This window comes from Triticum urartu, chromosome 4A, assembly GCF_056163025.1.
Source record: "Triticum urartu cultivar PI428250 chromosome 4A, HENAU_Tu73, whole genome shotgun sequence".
Taxonomy (NCBI): domain Eukaryota; kingdom Viridiplantae; phylum Streptophyta; class Magnoliopsida; order Poales; family Poaceae; genus Triticum; species Triticum urartu.
The window spans coordinates 167956600-167978758 of NC_141876.1; positions in this window are offsets into that span (position 1 = coordinate 167956600).

The following is a 22159-nucleotide window of genomic DNA, read 5'->3' on the forward strand; positions in this document are numbered from 1 at the left end:
CCTGTTCACTAATGATGAGAAAACTCGCTACTATTATATCCTGAAATTATTTCCATTCTCATTAAAGGGTGATGCAAAGATATGGTTTAACTCTCTTGATCTTGGTTGTGTGTGTAGTCCCCAGGATAATATTTCCCCGCTCATAAGAAACAAGCTGCTTTAAGGGAAATATATAATTTTGTGCAAATTGAAGAAGAGAGTCTCCCACAAGCTTGGGGGAGGCTTCTCCAATTACTTAATGCTTTGCCTGATCATCCTCTTAAGAAAAATGAAATACTTGATATCTTTTATAATGGACTAACCAATGCTTACAGAGACCACTTGGATAGTTGTGCTGGTTGTGTTTTCAGGGAAAGAACACCGGATGAAGCTAAAATTCCATTGAATAATATGTTGACTAATGAAAATAATTGGACACTTCTTGATCCAATTCCTGAACCAACTCCTAAGCCAACTCCGAAGAAGAGGGGTATTCTATTTCTTAGTCCTGAAGATATGCAAGAGGCAAAGAAATCTATGAAGGAAAAGGGTATAAAAGCTGAAGATGTTAAGAATTTACCTCCTATTGAAGAAATACATGGTCTTAATTTACCGCCTGTAGAAGAAATACATGGTCTTGATAACCCGACACATGTAGTAAATGTAAATTCTCTCTATAGATATGATAAAGCTGAAATCCCATTTACTAAGTTTGCTAGCCCATGCTTGGATGAGTTTGATGACTTTATGGTTAAACAAGAAAACTTCAATGCTTATATTGGTAGAGAATTAAAACGCAATGCTGATATGCTTGAGCACTTGGGTGATTATATGGCTAATGTTAAAGGTGAACTTAAACTTATTAGTAAACATGCTTCTATGGTTACCACTCAAGTAGAACGAGTACTGAAAGCTCAGAATGATTTGCTCAATGAATTAAATAGTAAGAAAAATGGTAATGTTGTTAGAGTTATGACTACAGGTGGTAAGATGACTCAGGAACCTTTGTATCCTGAGGGCCATCCTAAGAGAATTGAGCAATATTCTCAGAGAAATATTATTGATGCACCTAGTCCTTCTAAGAGGAAGAAAAAGAAAAATGATAGGACTTTGCATGCTTCTAGTAAACCTGTTGTAGACACACCTGATAATCCCAATGATATTTCTATTTCTGATGCTGAAACACAATCTGGTAATGAGCATGAACCTAGTGATAATGTTAATAATGATGTTCATGTTGATGCTCAACCTAGTAATGACAATGAAGTAGAGATTGAACCTGTTGTTGATCTTGATAACCCACAATCAAAGAATCAACGTTATGATAAGAGATACTTTGTTGCTAGGAAGCACGGTAAAGAAAGAGAATCATGGATTCAGAAACCCATGCCTTTTCCTCCTAAACCATCCAAGAAAAAGTATGATGAGGATTTTGAGCGCTTTGCTGAAATGATTAGACCTATCTTCTTGCGTATGCGTTTGATTGATATGCTCAAAATGAATCCTTATGCTAAGCATATGAAAGAAATTGTTACTAATGAAAGAAAGATACCGGAAGCTGAAATTTGCACCATGCTTGCTAATTATACTTTTAAGGGTGGAATACCTAAGAAACTAGGAGATCCCAGAGTACCAACTATACCATGCTCAATTAAAAGAAACTATGTTAAAAATACTTTATGTGATCTTGGAGCCGGTGTTAGTGTTATGTGTAAGTGCATCTAGTGCCACCCCTAGTTGGTTTTGGAGTATTGACGACAAACCTAGTTGAGGGACTAATGTGTTTGTGAGAATTGCAGGATAACACAGGTAGAAGTCCTTCATTGATTTGGTTTTCCTACCAGAGATGACCCCTAAAAATGTATGAAGACATTGAAGTCAAAGGTGGTATATGAAGATATTCACATTTGAAGACTATGACAAGAGAAGACACCACATGAAGCCTATGGAGCTCGAAGACTTAGATCTTTCATAGTTCTTTTTCTTTTGTGTTGAGTCATAGGAACCACCGTACTATTAAGTGGGGTCCAAGAGAACCAGTCAGACTGACTGAAGTGATGCCTAACCAAAAACCTATGTCTTCGAGTGAAGACTATGAGAGCGAATCTTGTCCAGAGTCGGACAAGTCAGCTTTGCTTGTAGCCCAAGTAAAGTTGTCGTGTGAGTTTGAAATCTGACTGTTGGAACACGTGTCAGTTCCTTAGTGACCCAGGGTTATTTCGGACAAATCAGGTCGGGTTGCCAAGTGGCTATAAATAGCCCACCCCCCACAACCATAAACGGTTGGCTGCTCAGATTGAGAGTACGACTTTTGTCGTTTGAGAGCAACCCACCTCGAAGCCTTTGAGAGAGAATTCCTTGCGAGGATAAAGCCCTAACCACCCAGAGCCAGAGAGAATTGGGCATCACTTAAGTCTTCTTGTCTGTGTGATCTGAAGACTTATTACACTTGAGGACTGTGCATCCTCCAGCCGGTTAGGCGTCGCGTTCTGAGCATCCAAGAGACATTGTGGATTGCCGGTGAACGAAGTCTGTGAAGGTTTGGGAGTCTACCTTGAATACTTACCAGAGTGATTGGGCGAGGTCTGTGTGACCTTAGCTCAAGGGGAATACGGTGAGGACTGGGTGTCCTGAGCTGCGTGTTCAGGACTGGGTGTCCGGGACTGTGTGTCCTAAGGTTTAAATACCTAGCCGCCCCAACCAGACGTACAGTTGTCACAGCAACTGGAACTGGTCCAACAAATCATTGTCTTCAATGAGTCACTGGTTTCATCTTCCCTTCCCTTTACTTGTTGTTGCTCCTTGTGAAGTCATTGTATGATTGCACTATCTTTTGTCTTCACTGAGTGACTGCATGTTCTATATGGCTTCATAATATCTTCCTACCTGATCCTTACTACATTGCTGCTATTAAGTCATTGTGCTTTCACTTCATTGAATACTTGACTATGGCTTGTCTAGTGTAGTCTACCTTCCGCTGCATGGTAATAGGTTTATTTCTATCGTTTGTCTTCATAACTTCCATGTTTTGAAGACTTTCATAAAAATCACCTATTCACCCCCCTCTAGTCGATATAACGCACTTTCAATTGGTATCAGAGCAAGGTGCTCCCTTGTTCTATGTGATTCGGTTTAACCACCTGGAGTTTTAGCTATGTCGACTGCAGGGATAATTAAAGTCTCCGTTGCGTGCCCCGTCTTTGATGGAACTGAATATCCCTACTGGAAGAATAAGATGCGCATGCATCTTGAAGCCATTGATGTCGACCTATGGTATGTCGTAGAAAACGGCGTTCCCAAGGCTGGAGAAGGTGTCACTGTTGTTGACGTCAAGAAATTTGTTCAACTGGACTCTACTGCCAAGAATATCATCTGTGGTCACCTGACCAAAGGACAGTATGGCCGTGTGAGTGCTTTGAAGACATCTAAGCTGGTCTGGGACTGGCTCTCCAAGGTCAATGAAGGCATCTCAACCCAGAGAGATCAGAGAATCAGTGTCCTTCGCAACCTCTTCAACCGCTTCAAGCGAAATGACAATGAGAATGTCCAGCACACTTTTGACCGACTCACTGACATCACAAATGAGCTTCAAGCCCTCGGCGCTACTGAGATCACCAAACATGAAGTCATCAAGACACTACTGAGATCACTTGATAGTTCGTTTGACATCCTAGCCCTGATGATTCAAGAACGTCCTGATTTCAAGACACTCGATCCATCTGACATACTTGAGAGGCTCAACACACATGAGTTTCAGCTTTCTGAGAAAAGAGATATCTACGGTCCAAACTATGGGAGAACTCGTGCCTTGAAGGAAAAAGCTGTCTCCTCATCTGAAGAAGAATCTGACAGCAGTTCTGATGATCCTGAAGACATTGGAAGAGAACTTGCTATGCTTGTGAAGAAGTTCCAAAAATTCACCAAGAAGAAAGGCTTCAGAAAGTCTTCCCGATCAAGCTCAAGGAATGATGAAGCTTCTGCTCACGACTACAAGAAGAAAATATGTCACAAGTGCAAGAAACCTGGCCACTTCATCTCTGGGTGTCCACAGTGGGACAATGAGAACAAAAAGAAGAAGAAGAAGAGCAAGGAATATGACTCTAACGACAAGAAGAAGAAGAAATACTCAAAGTCTTCGTCCAAGTCTTCCTCAAAGTCTTCATCACACAAGAAGAGCTCATCTGGCAAGGCACGTGCGTTTGTTGGCAAGGAAATGGACTCAGCGGAGGAGTCCGCTTCTGAGGAGGCGGAGGTGGAGTCTGAGGAGGAGTCTGATTCAGGCGTCGCAAGTCTGGCTACAACATACGTTGCCAAGTCCATCTTCAATACTGAAGACAATGACCTCGTCACCGACACCGATGCAATTGACAAGGACTACTCCGCTTCTACCAACTGCTTCATGGCACGCGGTGCCAAGGTAAACACACGCACTACTCACTATCAAACATCTAGTGACGATGACTCTGATTGTGATTCAAAACCCAGCTACAAAACACTTGCTAAAATTGCAACTGAACAGCAGAAAGCTATGGAACATATTCAAAAACTGTTAGACAGAAGCGATGATCTGTTAGGTGCTGAAATGACTCGATCTGAATCCTTAATTGAAGACATAAAAAATCTTCACGTTAAGTATCAGGAACTTGAAAGTCGTCATGAAACTCTCTCAACAACTCATGAAAAGCTTTCCTATGATTATCTTCAAAGGAAGCAAGATCTTGAGAAATTGAGAGCGGTTCATGAAGATCTTCAAAAGGAAAACGAGTCACTTCACTCCAAACAGATCAGTCCCGCCCAGGAAGGATTTGAACCACCATGTCTTAAATGCATTGAGCGTGATAATGCTACTTCTGTTGCTGAATGTTCTACTGCTACTACTGTTGCAATATCTTCAACTGTTGATGTGGTAACTAACCCCTCTGCTGAGGATACCACTGCTATTGCTGATGAGAATGCTAGGTTGAAGACATTGCTTGAAACAGGGATGTACAAAAGTCTTAAAGGGCATCAGACACTATGTGATGTCCTCAAAAAGCAGATTCTGAACCGAAACCCGAGGAAAGAGGGTGTTGGGTTCGTAAGGAAAATGAATGCTGATGGCTCTTACTGGAAACCTGAGCAGTACCCCAAAACCATGTGGGTTGCTGCAAAGGAACCTTCAGCAGACCCATCCAATCTATCTGGCTTCACCTGTGCTAACCCCGTTATCATTGATGAATCCTTTGATGCAAACTATATACTGTTTAAGAATCAGAATGGTGAAGTGTTTGCCAGGTACATTGGTACTAACTGCAGGAATGGACCGCCTATGAAGAAGATCTGGGTTCCGAAAAGGTGTCTGGAGAATCTTCATGTGAATGTCATCATGACACCTCACGTGAAGAAGACAAACATCAGACCAAAGGCTTCATACGGTCCAAAGGCTTCATACAGACAGAGGACTCACCTAAGTCGCACTAACGCAAATGTTTTGCAGGGAAACCATACTCAGGCATATGAATATGAGAGCGGTTCATCAAACCGCCATGTTCATAAGACCAAGAACTATTCTGCTTATTCTTATGAGTACTATTGTCCGCCTGCAAGACTGTTTGCTAGGGCTCCAAAGCCAAAATTCTCAGATGCTGCACTTAGACTTATTGCTTCTCAGCCACCCTTGAAGATGTGGGTGGCTAAGAAAGCTTAACTCTCTTTTGCAGGGAAAGGTCTCCAGCAGAAAACCAAAATCGTCTGACGCCATTGCTGGGGACCTTAAACATCTTGTAGGGCGCAAGATCAAATGCCCGAATTGTCTTACTATGTACTTCGTTCCTGAATCGCTTGCTACTCTCCCTATTAGTCCTAATCTGGATCTAAGCTTTCATAACCCATTAGTTCGTCAAATGTTTTTGCTTCACAATGCTCTTGGTGAAGCCTATCCCCCTAACTGCACTGTAGGGTACGACACCAGCGTCTTCAGAATAGATTATTGATAGTGGGTGTACAAATCACATGACTGGCAAAAGAAGTCTTCTTATGGACTCAACCTTACGTCCATCCGACAAGAGCCACATCACATTTGCTGACACTGGTAAAAGTAAGGTATTGGGTCTAGGTAGAGTTGCAATCTCAAGGGATCAACACATGGACAAAGTCATGTTTGTTGAATCCCTTGGCTTCAACTTAATGTCTGTCTCAATGCTTTGCGATTTGAACATGATCGTAATATTTGGAAAATATCGTTGCCTTGTACTAATGGAATCTGACAAGTCTCTAGTGTTTGAAGGGTATCGAAAAGATGATCTGTACGTAGTAGATTTCTCAGCAGGACCACAGCTTGCCGTATGTCTTCTAGCAAAAGCTTCAGAATGGTGGCTCTGGCATCGGAGGCTTGGGCATGCTGGCATGAGGAACCTCCACACCCTTGCGAAGAAAAAGCATGTCATAGGCATCGAGGGCGTCAAGTTCAAGAAAGACCACTTATGCGGTGCCTGTGAAGCAGGGAAGATGACGAGGGCCAAACATCCTTCGAAGACAATCATGACCACTACTCGACCCTTCGAACTGCTTCACATGGATCTTTTTGGTCCCACACATTACTCAACTCTTACTACTACTGCATGCCTCTATGGCTTCGTTATTGTTGATGATTACTCTAGATACACTTGGGTGCACATAATCCTTTACAAGACTGAAGTGCAGGATGTCTTCAGACGCTTCGCCAATCGAGCTATGAACAATTATGGCGCCAAGATAAAGCACATCAGAAGTGACAATGGCACTGAATTCAAGAACACTAGCCTTGATACATATCTTGAGACCTTGGGCATCACACATGAATTCTCAGCCCCATACACACCACAGCAGAATGGCGTCGTCGAACGCAAGAACAGAACACTCATTGAGATGGCCAGAGTGATGCTAGATGAATACAAGACCCCAAGAAAATTCTGGCCTGAAGCCATTGATACTGCATGCCATACAATCAATCGTGTTTATCTTCACAAGCTTCTGAACAAGACATCTTATGAGCTCCTTACTGGCAAGAAGCCAAATGTCAGTTACTTCAGAGTATTTGGCGCAAGGTGCTAGATCAAGGACCCACATCACACCTCAAAGTTTGCACCAAAAGAACATGAGGGTTTTATGCTTGTATATGGAAAGGATTTGCACTCCTACAGAGTCTTCAATCTCTTTCATTACAAAGTGGTTGAAACAGTGGATGTGCGGTTCGATGAGACCAATGGTTCACAAAGAGAGCAACTGCCAAATGTGCTAGATGAAGTTCCATCCAGTGAATCAATCAAGCTAATGGGAACTGGAGAAATTATACCTTCTGAAGCTCATCCTGAAGAAGAACTTATCATCTCAGCACCTGATCAACATGAAGACAATGCTCAGCCTGAAGACATTCCTTCTAACAACGACAATGATCAGCAAGAGCAAAGTCTTTGCCCTGTACATCCTCGCGTTGCCAATGAAGTGCAGATTGAAAGAATAATTGATAGCATCAATGCACCCGGTCCACTCACTCATTCAAGGGCAACTCAGCTAGCAAATTTCTGTGGGCACTTCGCATTTGTCTCAATAACAGAACCCAAGAAAGTTGAAGAAGACTTCATGGAACCTGAATGGATTCAAGCTATGCAAGAAGAGCTTCAACAGTTTGAGCTGAATAATGTATGGGAACTAGTTAAGCGTCCTGATCCACGGAAGCACAATATAATAGGCACCAAATGGATATACCGCAACAAGCAAGATGAGCATGGTCAAGTTGTCATAAACAAAGCTCGTCTCGTTGCTCAAGGATATACTCAAGTGGAAGGCATTGACTTCGATGAAGCATTTGCTCCTGTGGCTAGACTTGAAGCCATACGCAAACTGCTGGCCTATGCAAATCATCACAACATACTTCTATATCAAATGGATGTGAAGAGTGCTTTTCTCAATGGCAAGATTGAAGAAGAAGTGTATGTTGCACAACCGCCTGGCTTTGAAGATCCAAAACATCTTGACATGGTATACAAGCTCAACAAGGCACTGTATGGCCTCAAACAAGCCCCTCGGGCCTGGTATGACACACTCAAATACTTCCTGAAGAGCAAAGGCTTCATACCTGGTTCCCTAGACCCCACTCTCTTCACAAAGACATATGATGGTGAACTGTTTGTGTGCCAAATATATGTGGATGACATTATCTTCGGCTGCACCAATCAGAAGTACAGTGAAGAGTTTGGATATATGATGCAAGAGCAATATCAGATGTCCATGATGGGAGAGCTGAAGTTCTTCCTCGGTCTTCAAATACGACAACAACGCAACGGCATCTTCATATCTCAAGAGAAGTATCTCAAAGATTGCCTGAAGAAGTTCGGTATGCAAGACTGCAAAGGCTTCACAACACCAATGCCAGCCAAACATCATCTGGGTCCCGACGACAATGGTAAAGAGTTCGATCAAAAGGTATACCGCTCCATGATTGGTTCTTTACTTTATCTATGTGCATCTAGGCCAGATATTATGCTTAGCGTTTGCATGTGTGCTCGATTTCAAGCGGCACCAAAGGAGTCGCATCACTTAGCTGTGAAGCGAATTCTTCGGTATTTGGCTCACACCCCAACTCTAGGATTATGGTATCCAAAGGGCTCAGAGTTTGATCTGGTTGGATTCTCCGATGCTGATTATGCTGATGACAAAGTTGATCGCAAGTCTACATCAGGCACATGTCACTTTCTGGGACGATCACTTGTATGTTGGTCTTCAAAGAAGCAGAACTGTGTATCTCTCTCCACTGCTGAATCTGAATACATTGTTGCTGGATCTTGTTGCGCTCAGCTTCTGTGGATGAAGCAAACACTCAAGGACTATGGCATTCATCTGAAGCAAGTGCCACTTTACTGCGACAACGAAAGCGCCATCAAGATCGCCAACAACCCAGTTCAGCACTCGAAGACAAAGCACATTGAAATTCGTCATCACTTTCTCAGAGATCATGTTGTGAAGGAAGATATTGATATCATACACGTCAACACTGAAGAGCAATTGGTAGATATCTTCACCAAGCCCTTGGATGAGAAGAGATTTTGCAAGTTACGGTGTGAGCTAAATATCCTGGAATCCTCAAATGTCCTGTGATCAGGCACACATCCTAACCCTTATGCATATTGATGACTTAGATGTGCAACACACGAAGTAAAGTATATCTTCAATCAATGAAGACATACATTCTAAGTGTGAATACATTAATGTGGAATTTGACTTCGGAGCGCCACGATAATTGTGCGCCGTGTCTGGGTCTAATACTTCCTATACGGTGGGTAACGCCACCACCAAATGTTCTGTTCTGAAGTGTTTCACTCATGGCGTTACCTTGCAATGTCTTCACATTTGGTTTGGCTTCGATCTCAACATATCTTCATGATTATCTTCACTATGTTGATTATATATATATATATATTAGTGTTATGTCCTCTACAGCATTCACTTATAGCTATGTCTTCATTGTTGAATCTTTTGAACTAAGTGAATGTGATCGGACCCTAACCTCTCTATGCTTTCTATCTCAAATTCTATCTCTCCAAATCATATGCATTCTATTGAAACTGTCGAATGTCTTCTCTGCGTCCTTCAGCAGAAGATACAGAGACAACCATTAAGTCCGTTTTCAATTCTCATTCCTCCACATGAAACCCGGAGAAGTAGGAACGACCACCCGACAATCCAGGCGTGCGTGGGACGTGGAACAAACCCCAAAATTCCGCATAATGGCCATGTGTTCCTCAGATGCGAATCGCCAGGGGCACCTGTGTAATAGCGCAGTGCCACCCATGTACCTATAAATACACACTTCAAAGCGGTCATTATCTCTTCTTCCACTCTCGCACGAACCCTAGCGCCACCGCTAGCCCTCGACGACGCCGGCGACGAAGCGCTTCGCTGCCGCAACCTCTCCGACGCCGTCTTCACGCCGACCGCGGACATCGTCCTCTCCGCCATCGCCGTAGGTGTCCTCCGTCGCCAAGTTAGGGCATGGAAGATCTAACTGCTCGGCCTCATCTTCCACTTCGTCTAGCAGTTCTTAGTGTGGTAAATAAAACTTCCTTTTTACAGCACCGTTGATCCTATGGATTTGTCACTTTCTACCACAAGCAGTTTCTATTCACACAAGTTAGATCTCTCTCATACTGCATCTCATAACATAGTATATTCACTTATGCTTCACAAAGTAGTTAGATTCCTCACTTGTACTGATCTGTGGATTTGTACAAATTTGGAACCAACTCCTTATCTATGAGTGAATGTCTTCGCAAAATGAGGTCAATGTCTTCTAAACTGATTTATCTTCAAAATCTTCTGAGAATGCATATGACCTCTTCCCCTTCCCTCGCACCTTAATGCTGTCACAGGTACATGTCCGTGGGAGAATCCTTTGGTTCTCATAGTCTGCATTCATTTGCAAAATTCTTACAGCATCACATTAATTCTCCCGAAGCCAGTTCCTGTTGGTCCAGCAAGCGAAAACCTTTGAAGCCTTTGAACGTGTTGAAGCCTTTGAAGTTAAAGTTTATGGCTTCAGAGAAAGCAGCAAGGAAGGGTGGCAGAAAGCGTCATGGAGAAACATCCAGAGATCTGCCAGATGAACTCTCAGAACTGTACAAGACAGATCCTGAAGAGGATTACAATCAGCGCAAGACCCGAATCCAATGGATTCGAAGATATTGGGCAGAATAATGGTTCAAATACCGATTTGTAACCCAAGAATATGCTGAGAAAAATGCCATCAAGAGACCGTGGGGAGACATCCAATACAAGAATCTTCTACCCAGGTCCAGAGATGAAGCCATTGCTCAAGGCTTCTATCCCTGCATGGTCCGTGGGCCACAGCCAGCTGATGCACACCCATCGTCACTACTATGGTGTCGTGACGACAATCTGTTCAAGCGCAACTTCCAGTTTGCCCAGAACTCAGCGAAGAAGAACAAGAAGACTTTGGGGTTAGACTTCAACCCTGGTCCCTCAGCACCAAGGGCAGATGGCACACGAGATGCAAAACCCAATGTCATCGGTCCTTTCAACAACCTTGAAGGCCTCATCACCCGCATCTTAGTTCAAGGGACTGCAGTGAATGAGCCTGCAGCTGACGCTGAATCAGAAGAAGCTCCTGCAGCGCCGAAGACAAAGAAGATGAAGAAGCCTAAAGCTTCAAAGCCTGCCCCCTCACCAAAAATCTCAAGGGCGAAGCCACTGGCAACTGCACCTCCTGAAGACAGTGTGAAGTCCGAAGACTTATCTCGCATCTCCAAGCCCCAGAAAGTCAAGATGCCTCTGCCTCACACCGGACAAGAGCTAATTGCTGTTGCCATTCTGCGCAATGAGGACATTGATCTGTCAAGTGATGAAGATCTAGAAGATGACGCTCTTGAGCAACTCATCAAGAGCAAAGAAGAAGCAGAAATCTTCAATGATCTGCCTCTCTTTGATGTGACCATCATCCACAACTTCATTGACGAGTGGTTTGACACACCAAACATCAGCTTTGAAGATCTGCAGCTACCAATTGGCCTCAGTGTCGCCTTCCAAGGCGCCATTGCTTCAGAACTCGCTATTGCCCAGCGCATTGTTGAACTGAAGCAAAAGATTGACTATGAAAAGGCTCAGTTCAAGAAGCATATGGCCAAGCTCGGCGTGCAGGAAGTGAAGAACTTCAAGAGTATGATGCACGAGCTCAAGGAAGCCTTTGTAAAGAAACATGCAGAAGCTCAGGGTTCGCGTGAGCGCATGAAGACTCTGGCTGACAGATGTGTGCAAGCCTACAATGAGGCTGAGAAGCGCAAGGCCCTTGGGCGTCCTGGCATCGACCCCAGGATGGCCGCAAAGAAGAAGAAGAAGCCTGCTACGGCTGAACCTGACGCACCAAGGCAGGAAGCAGTTCCTATTGTCTTCACAACTAAAATGACTGGCTCGAAGCCAAAAAGCCGGTCAACAGCTTCAGAGCTCAAGAAGACAAGGACTGCTGAGGCTGAAGCCAGGAAGAGGAAACATTCTGAAGCCTCTCCAACTGCCCCCTCCAAGAAGAAGAGGAAGACCAAGAAAGATCGGGCAGCTCCCACAGAGCCCTTGATAGTTGAACCCATTTCTATGGTCTATCCTGAAGCTGAACGCCATGAACGCCAACTGACTATCCATGAGCCTGCTTCCACAGAGGCTCATGAAGCTGAAGACTTTCCAGCAGCTGATCCCATCACTGCTGAAGACATTGGTCAACATGACAATGTAGAAGATGGTGCAGTCCTTCCTCAAAACAGCGAACTCATCAGCATTGGTCGTCCACTGACGCCAATTGCACAGGATGCTTCATGGGCAGATCGCCCACAAGAGGAAGAAGACTATGAGGCCCAACCCACTCCAACTCCACAGGCGTCGCCCGCGTTGCGCAGGCTTCGCAAAGGTCCAAGGCCTCAAGTCTCTGCTGAAGACAATCCAGCTGCATCAGCCGCGGAAGATGAAGTCCCACAAGTTGCCACTCCACTGTCCCACCAAGAAGCAGTTCTCAAGGAGAACATGCTTGAAAATCTTGTAGCTGCCACAACCACCAATGAAGCTAATGTGGAGCCCTCCCCAACGGAAAAAGAAGACAGCGAAGCCACTGATCCCGTCACTTCTGTTCCTGAGTCTGCTGCTGGTCCATAGTTCGACTATCATGTTGAGCATAGGCCTCAGGTACAGAAGCCAATCCCAAGATTGCCAAGGTTCCCAGGTCCTGCATCAGCACCTGGCTCCTTCAATATCAATGGTTTCAGGGCAGACAACACATTCTTCGATAGCTCCAGGAACCCCTACTCAAGGGAAAGGATATCATCTGATCGGTTCTGGAGCTATCCTCAGCGAAGCTATTACTCATGCATTCTTTACAACCAAGGTCGCATCTTCCCACACAAGCGCCTTGACATTGAAGCCATAGCTGGTCTTCCTTGTCTGGAAGAAGCTTTGGATTGCTTCAAGGAAGTTGGACTGCTGCCATTCGTTACTGACCAAGAGCATTGGAATGAAGAGCTGCTGCTCCAATTCTATGCCACACTTCACATCCGCGGGTACAGCAGAGATCCGAAGACTTGGGTCCTGGAGTGGATGACTGGAAATGTTCATCACGAAGCCAATGCATTTGACATCATTGAGCTCACTGGTTTGCCCACTCCTGGCGATCTCTACGAGCATGGTTGTCAGCTGCATAGTGAAGCTATTGAGAGCATCTTTAAGAGGCCGGAACCTAATATGAGTCAGATGCTCAGCATGATGAAGCCATTGCCCCAAGATGCTGCTTATCCAACAGAGTTCTTCGTTGAAGACCTTGAGTATCTGCCACGAACCATCTATCACATCATCAGGCGAACTCTCTGGCCCATCAAAGGGCACTCTCCAAATGCCAAGCTTGAGGGTGCAATGAAGACTTTGGTCTTCTATATTCTTCATGGAAAATGCTTCAATGCACAGGACTTATTCATCCGCCAACTTGTTGCATCAGGCTCTGATCTGTTTGGCTTGAAGTTCTATGCCCCATGGGTAATGCGGCTAATTAAACTTCACTCCGATATCTCATATCAGCCATCTGCTCGCAATCATAGGATTTTTCTGCCTGATGTGGATATCTCTACTGAAGCCATCTATCCTGAGCCTACAAAGGAACCTCTAAGTCTTCAGAATGCAGAGCATCAGAGTTTCTCACAGAACATTGAAGGAGTTGAAGCAGTCACTCGGGTGTATCCTTTGGCTGGCACTACACGTGCACCACACCTTGCGTCTACTGAAGCCACTGATAGTACAACTGCTCCAAGACCCAAGAAGCGCACTCGTGTTCTCAACGACCAAGAGCTTCTTGTGGCCCTTCATCAGAAACAGGATAGGCATCATGACTGGCTGAAGCGTCAGATGAAAAGCCTCTTGGTGGAAGTTAATCGCATTCGCAATCTTGCCACCAAGAATGCTTTCGTTGCCCATGAAACCGTTTGCCGTACATGGAAAGGGCTAACGATGATGTGTTCTGAAGATGATCTCCAAGAGGATGGCTTCACTGAGCGATTCAAGTTTGACTCCACACCTCCTCGAAGAGTTGTGCTGCTAGGAACTCCACCCCTTGAAGACTCTGAGTTCTCTTCATCTGCTGCAACAGTGACTGCCAGAGTTATTGAGGATGAAGATGATGCTACTTCACCACCACCTCCTTCAGCACGCGTCAACTCTGCTCCAAGCTCTTCAGCACCGCCAAACACCACCAACGACCCTGCTACTTCACCTACTCCGCATGGGAACGAGTAGATGCTCTATGTCTTCAAACCTTTTTGGTCCTTACTGACAAAAGGGGGAGAAGCATATGAGGTTGATAGTCTTCAAGCGGGTCCATATGGGCGGGTGCTTTATATTTTGCTTCGTGCTTACAACTCTCGTTTTTCTACATTTGGTTCTTTGAGTTGTAACACTTAAACTCGATGGTCGTCTGCTACTTATCTGCCACTTTGTTTTGCGATGATAAATTCCGCATGTGCGACGACAAATTCCGCACGTAGATCATTCTGCAGACGTCCATTTTCCATTATGCATGTCATTATCTTCATATACTTTCACATGCATAGTGGATTGTCATCATAAGTTGAAGTGGATCTCCACAAGTACAACCTGCCATGTGCATTTGCATTCCAAAAGCAAAGTACCTATATGCACATCTTCAGGGGGAGCCCTTGCAACTTATGAAGACAATTCCTTATCCTTTACAATTTCACAGATTATATTCCCCGTTGAAAACTTCAACTAGTTTGTCATCAATCACCAAAAAGGGGGAGATTGTAAGTGCATCTAGTGCCACCCCTAGTTGGTTTTGGAGTATTGACGACAAACCTAGTTGAGGGACTAATGTGTTTGTGAGAATTGCAGGATAACACAGGTAGAAGTCCCTCATTGATTCGGTTTTCCTACCAGAGATGACCTCTAAAAATGTATGAAGACATTGAAGTCAAAGGTGGTATATGAAGATATTCACATTTGAAGACTATGACAAGAGAAGACACCACATGAAGCCTATGGAGCTCGAAGACTTAGATCTTTCGTAGTTCTTTTTCTTTTGTGTTGAGTCATAGGAACCACCGTACTGTTAAGTGGGGTCCAAGAGAACCAGTCAGACTGACTGAAGTGATGCCTAACCAAAAACCTATGTCTTCGAGTGAAGACTATGAGAGCGAATCTTGTCCAGAGCCGGACAAGTCAGCTTTGCTTGTAGCCCAAGTAAAGTTGCCGTGTGAGTTTGAAATCTGATCGTTGGAACACATGTCAGTTCCTTAGTGACCCAGGGTCATTTCGGACAAATCAGGTCGGGTTGCCAAGTGGCTATAAATAGCCCACCTCCCACAACCATAAACGGTTGGCTGCTCAGATTGAGAGTACGGCTTTTGTCGTTTGAGAGCAACCCACCTCGAAGCCTTTGAGAGAGAATTCCTTGCGAGGATAAAGCCCTAACCACCCAGAGCCAGAGAGAATTGGGCATCACTTAAGTCTTCTTGTCTGTGTGATCTGAAGACTTATTACACTTGAGGACTGTGCATCCTCCAGCCGGTTAGGCGTCGCGTTCTGAGCATCCAAGAGACATTGTGGATTGCCGGTGAACGAAGTCTGTGAAGGTTTGGGAGTCTACCTTGAAGACTTACCAGAGTGATTGGGCGAGGTCTGTGTGACCTTAGCTCAAGGGGAATACGATGAGGACTGGGTGTCCTGAGCTGCGTGTTCAGGACTGGATGTCCGGGACTGTGTGTCCTAAGGTTTAAATACCTAGCCGCCCCAACCAGACGTACAGTTGTCACAGCAACTGGAACTGGTCCAACAAATCATTGTCTTCAACGAGTCACTGGTTTCATCTTCCCTTCCCTTTACTTACTGTTGCTCCTTGTGAAGTCATTGTATGATTGCACTATCTTTTGTCTTCACTGAGTGACTGCATGTTCTGTATGGCTTCATAATATCTTCCTACCTGATCCTTACTACATTGCTGCTATTAAGTCATTGTGCTTTCACTTCATTGAATACTTGACTATGGCTTGTCTAGTGTAGTCTACCTTCCGCTGCATGGTAATAGGTTTATTTCTATCGTTTGTCTTCATAACTTCCACGTTTTGAAGACTTTCATAAAAATCACCTATTCACCCCCCCTCTAGTCGATATAACGCACTTTCATTATGCCACTCTCTTTATATCGTAGACTTGATTTGAATAAGTTGACACCTACTGAAATATCTTTGCAAATGGCTGATAAATCAACTGCTATACCTGTCGTTATTTGTGAGGATGTGCCTATTGTGGTTGCAAACGTTACTATTTTAACGGACTTTGTTATTCTTGATATTCCTGAGGATGATAGTATGTCTATTATTCTTGGAAGACCCTTTTTGAATACTGCAGGGGCTGTTATTGATTGCACCAAAGGCAGTGTCACTTTTCATGTTAATAGCAATGAGCATACGGTACACTTTCCGAGGAAACAACCTCAAGTTCACAGTATAAACTCTATTGGAAAAATTCCATCGATTATTTTGGAGGTTTTGAATTTCCTCTTCCTACTATCAAGAAGAAATATGATATTCTTATTGTTGGGGATGTACATGTCCCTGTTGAGGTAATCTAGTGTTATTCGAAAATTATCCGGTTCCATGTTACTCGGAATGAGTTTGTTAACAAGACCTGATCAACCTTGTTAGTGGATTCCTTTTGATGAGCATTAGATGGATGAATTTATAAAACACAACTCTCTGTACCCTCTTTTTACTTTCTGTTATTTATATTAAATAAAGCAAAAATAGTAATTTATGTCTGTTTTCTAAATTATCCATGCAATAAAAAATACCCCAAAAATAAAAGTTCTCCAAATGCCCTAAAAATTAAATATGATTTTTTCTAGAATATTTGAGAATATCTAGCACTGAGAACATGATACGTCTCCAACGTATCTACTTTTCCAAACATTTTTGCCCTTCTTTTGGACTCTAACTTGCATGATTTGAATGGAACTAACCCGGACTGACGTTGTTTTCAGCAGAACTACCATGGTGTTATTTATGTGCAGGAGCAAATGTTCTCGGAATGACCTGAAACTTCACGGAGCTACTTTTCAGAAAATAAGAAAAATACCTGCAAAAGACGGAGGCCAGGGGGCCAACCACCTTGCCACGAGGGTGGGGGCGCACCTGCCCCCCTAGGGCGCGCCCCCCTACCTCGTGGGCCCCCTGTTGCGTCTCCGACTCCAACTCCACCTCCATATATTGAGTTTCGATGAGAAAAAAAATCAGAGAGAAGAAATCATCGCGTTTTACAATACGGAGCCACCGCCAAGCCCTAAAACCTCTCGAGAGGGCTGATCTGGAGTCCGTTCGGGGCTCCGGAGAGGGGAATCTGTCGCCATCATCATCATCAACCATCCTCCATCACCAATTTCATGATGCTCACCGCCGTGCGTGAGTAATTCCATCGTAGGCTTGCTGGACGGTGATGGGTTGGATGGGATCTATCATGTAATCGAGTTAGTTTTGTTAGGGTTTGATCCCTAGTGTCCACTATGTTCTGAGATTGATGTTGCTATGACTTTGCTATGCTTAATGCTTGGCACTAGGGCCCGAGTGCCATGATTTCAAATCTGAACCTATTATGTTTTCATCAATATATGAGTGTTCTTGATCCTATCTTGCAAGTCTATAGTCACCTATTATGTGTTATGATCCGTTAATCCCGAAGTGACAATAATCGGGATACTTACCGGTGATGATCGTAGTTTGAGGAGTTCATGTATTCACTATGTGTTAATGCTTTGTTCCGGTTTATTAAAAGGAGGCCTTAATATCCCTTAGTTTCTGTAAGGACCCCGCTGCCACGGGAGGGTAGGACAAAATATGTCATGCAAGTTCTTTTCCATAAGCACGTATGACTATATTCGGAATACATGCCTACATTATATCAATGAACTGGAGCTAGTTCTGTGTCACACTAGGTTGTGACTGTTACATGATGAACCGCATCCGGCATAATTCTCCATCACCGATCCATTGCCTACGAGCTTTCCATATATTGTGCTTCGCTTATTTACTTTTCCGTTGCTATTGCTATCATCACTACAAAATACCAAAAACATTGCTTTTACTACTGTTACCTTTTGCTACCGTTATCACCACTATCATATTACTTTGCTACTAAACACTTTGATGCAGATATTAAGTTTCCAGGTGTGGCTGAATTGACAACTCAGCTGCTAATACTTGAGAATATTCTTTGGCTCCCCTTGTGTCGAATCAATAAATTTGTGTTTAATACTCTACCCTCGAAAACTGTTGCAATCCCCTATACTTGTGGGTTATCACGACTATTTTCTAGCTCCGTTGCCGGGGAGCATAGCTCTATTCTTTGAGTCACTTGGGATATATATATATATCTGCTTATCATTATGAAGAACTTGAAAGATCCAAGAACCAAGATCTATCCCCCAACTATGAGGGGAGGTAAGGAACTGCCATCTAGCTCTGCACTTGATTCACCTTCTGTTTTGAGTAAGCTTGCGACACCTACACATGCTTCTGCTATTCGTTCTGATATGTCGCATGTTATTGATGATGCCACTTCTGCTATGCATGATACTTATGTTGAAACTACCTCTATGCCTGATACTACTGTGCCACTTAGTGCTTTTCTTGATGAACAACTTGCTAGGGCTAGAGAAATTGAAAATATTGAATCTGATGATACTGATGAAAGTGATGATGAAGAACCACTTGCTATTCCTAAGGGTTATGTATTTGATCAAGACGCTTCTTTAGCCATTTTAGCTTACAGAAATAGAACTGAACTTAAAAGATTATTAGCTAAATGGAGTAAGCAATCCCTAAATGATAGAATGAAACCTGACCCTGCTTTTGCTACTTCACCTATCTTTGTTACTGATAAGGATTATGAATTCTCTGTTGATCCTGATATAATTACTTTGGTTGAATTTGATCCTTTTCATGGTTATGAATCTGAAACTGTTGTGGCACATCTTACTAAACTGAATAATATAGGGGGAAATTTTGTTTTTGCCACTCTAGATTTTTCCAATTTTCCTTATGCCATTCTAGATTTTGACATTTCACTTTTGCCACTCTTAGCTTTTGACAATTATCACAATTGCCATTTCGTGGCAAAAGCAAAATAATTTTATTTCATTTTTGCCACTCTTAGCTTTTGAGATGTATCACAATTATCACTCTGAAAATTTTGTTTTTGACATAGGAATGGCATTTGTGACAATTGTCAAAAACTAAGAGTGGCAAAAGTGATATGTCAAAATCTAGAGTGGCATAAGGAAAATTGGCAAAATCTAGAGTGGCAAAAACAAAATTTGCCCATGATATAGCTACCCTGTTCACTAAAGATGAGAGAACTCGCTACTTTTACATTCTTAAAATATTTCCGTTCTCATTAAAGGGTCATGCTAAGATATGGTTTAATTCTCTTGATCCTGGTTGTGTGCGTAGTCCCCAGGATATGATTTATTATTTCTCTTCTAAATATTTCCCTGCTCATAAGAAACAAGCTGCTTTAAGGGATATATATATATAATTTTGTGCAAATTGAAGAAGAGAGTCTCCCACAAGCTTGGGGGAGGCTTCTCCAATTACTAAATGCTTTGCCTGATCATCCTCTTAAGAAAAATGAAACACTTAATATCTTTTATAATGGACTAACCGATGCCTCCAGAGATTACTTGGATAGTTGTGCTCGTTCTGTTTTCAGGGAAAGAACACCAGATGAAGCTGAAATTCTATTGAATAATATGTTGACAAATGAAAATAATTGGACACCTCCGGAGCCAATTCCTGAGCCTATTCCTAGACCAACTCCGAAGAAGAGGGGTATTCTATTTCTCAGTCCTGAAGATATGCAAGAGGCAAAGAAACCTATGAAAGAAAAAGGTATTAAAGCTGAAGATGTTAACAATTTACCTCCTATTGAAGAAATACATGGTCTTAATTTACCACCTGTTGAAGAAACATATAATCCAAATCCTTTACCTATTGAAGAAACTCATGGTCTTGATAACCCGACATAGGTAGTAAAGGTAAATTCTCTTTATAGATATGATAAAGTTGTAATCCCGTTTACTAAGTTTGCTAGCCCATGCTTAGATGAGTTTGATAAATTTATGGCTAAGCAAGAAGACTTTAATGCTTATTTTTGTAGACAATTAAAATACAATTCAAATATGCTTGGACACTTGGGTGATTATATGGCTAATGTTAAAGGTGAACTTAAACTTATTAGTAAACATGCTTCTATGGTTACCACTCAAGTAGAACAAGTACTTAAATCTCAAAATGATTTGCTCAATGAATTGAATAATAAGAATAATGATAATGTTGTTAGAGTTATGACTAGAGGTGGTAGAATGACTCAGGAACCTTTGTATCTTGAAGGCCATCCTAAAAGAATTGAGCAAGATTCTCAGAGAAATAATATAGATGCACCTAGCTCTTCTAAAAAGAAGAAAAAGAAAAATGATATGACACTGCATGCTTCTAGTGATCCTATTGTTGAAACACCTGAGAATCCAAATGATATATCTATTTATGATGCTGAAACACAATCTGGTAATGAACCTGAAACTAATGATAATGTTAATAATAATGTTCATGATGATGCTCAACCTAGTAATGACAATGACATAGAAATTGAACCTGCTGTTGATCTTGATAACCCACAATCAAAGAATCAATGTTATGATAAGAAAGACTTTGTTGCTAGGAAACATGGTAAAGAAAGAGAGCCTTGGGTTCAGAAACCCATGCCTTTTCCTCCCAAACCATCCAAGAAAAAGGATGATGAGGATTTTGAGCGCTTTGCTGAAATGATTAGACCTATCTTTTTACGTATATGATTAACTGATATGCTCAAAACCAATCCTTATGCTAAGTACATGAAAGATATTATTACAAATAAAAGAAAGATACCGGAAGATGAAATTTCCACCATGCTTGCTAATTATACTTGTAAGGGTGGAATACCAAAGAAACTTGGAGATCCAGGAGTACCCACTATACCATGCTCCATTAAAAGAAATTATGTTAAAACTGCTTTATGTGATCTTGGAGCCGGTGTTAGTGTTATGCCTCTCTCTTTATATCGTAGACTTGATTTGAATAAGTTGACACCTACTAAAATATCTTTGCAAATGGCTGATAAATCAACTGCTATACCTGTCGGTATTTGTGAGGATGTGCCTGTTGTAGTTTCAAACGTTACTATTTTAACGGACTTTGTTATTCTTGATATTCCCGAGGACGATAGTATGTCTATTATTCTTGGAAGACCCTTTTTGAATACTACAGGGGCTGTTATTGATTGCACTAAAGGCAATGTCACTTTTCATGTTAATGGGAATGAGCATACGGTACACTTTCCGAAGAAACATCCTCAAGTTCATAGTATCAACTCTATTGGAAAATTTTCATCGATTATATTTGGAGGTTTTGAATTTCCTCTTCCTGCTGTCAAGAAGAAATATGATATTCTTATTATTGGGGATGTGCATATCCCCGTTGAGGTAACATAGTGTTATTCGAAATTTCTCTGAATCCATGTTATTCGGAATGAGTTCGTTAACAAGACTTGATCAACCTTGTTAGTGGATTCCTTTTGATGATCATGAGATGGATGAAACTAGAAGGCACAACCTTCTGTACCCCACTTTTACTTTCTATTATTTATATTAAATAAAATAAAAATAAATATTTTTCCGTCTGTTATCTGATTATCCGTGCAATATAGAAATACCTCAAAAATAAAAGTTCTCCAAATGCCCTGAAAATTAAATATGATTTTTTCTAGAATATTTTAGGATTTATGGAACAAAGAACACACCAGGGGGGCAACCACCTTGCCATGAGGGTGGAGAGCGTGCCCCTTGCCTCGTGGGCCCACGGTGGCCCTCCTCCATTTATTCTTGCACCCACACACTTCATCTTCCTCCCACAAACACGAATAACCAGCTCAATCATGAGGTCTAGCTCATCTTGCTGCCATTTTCGATCTCCTTGCTCAAAGCACCTCTCACAAAACTGCTTGGGGAGATTGTTCCTTGGTATGTGACTCCTCCATTGGTCCAATTAGTTTTTGTTCTAGTGCTTTATTCATTACAAATTTT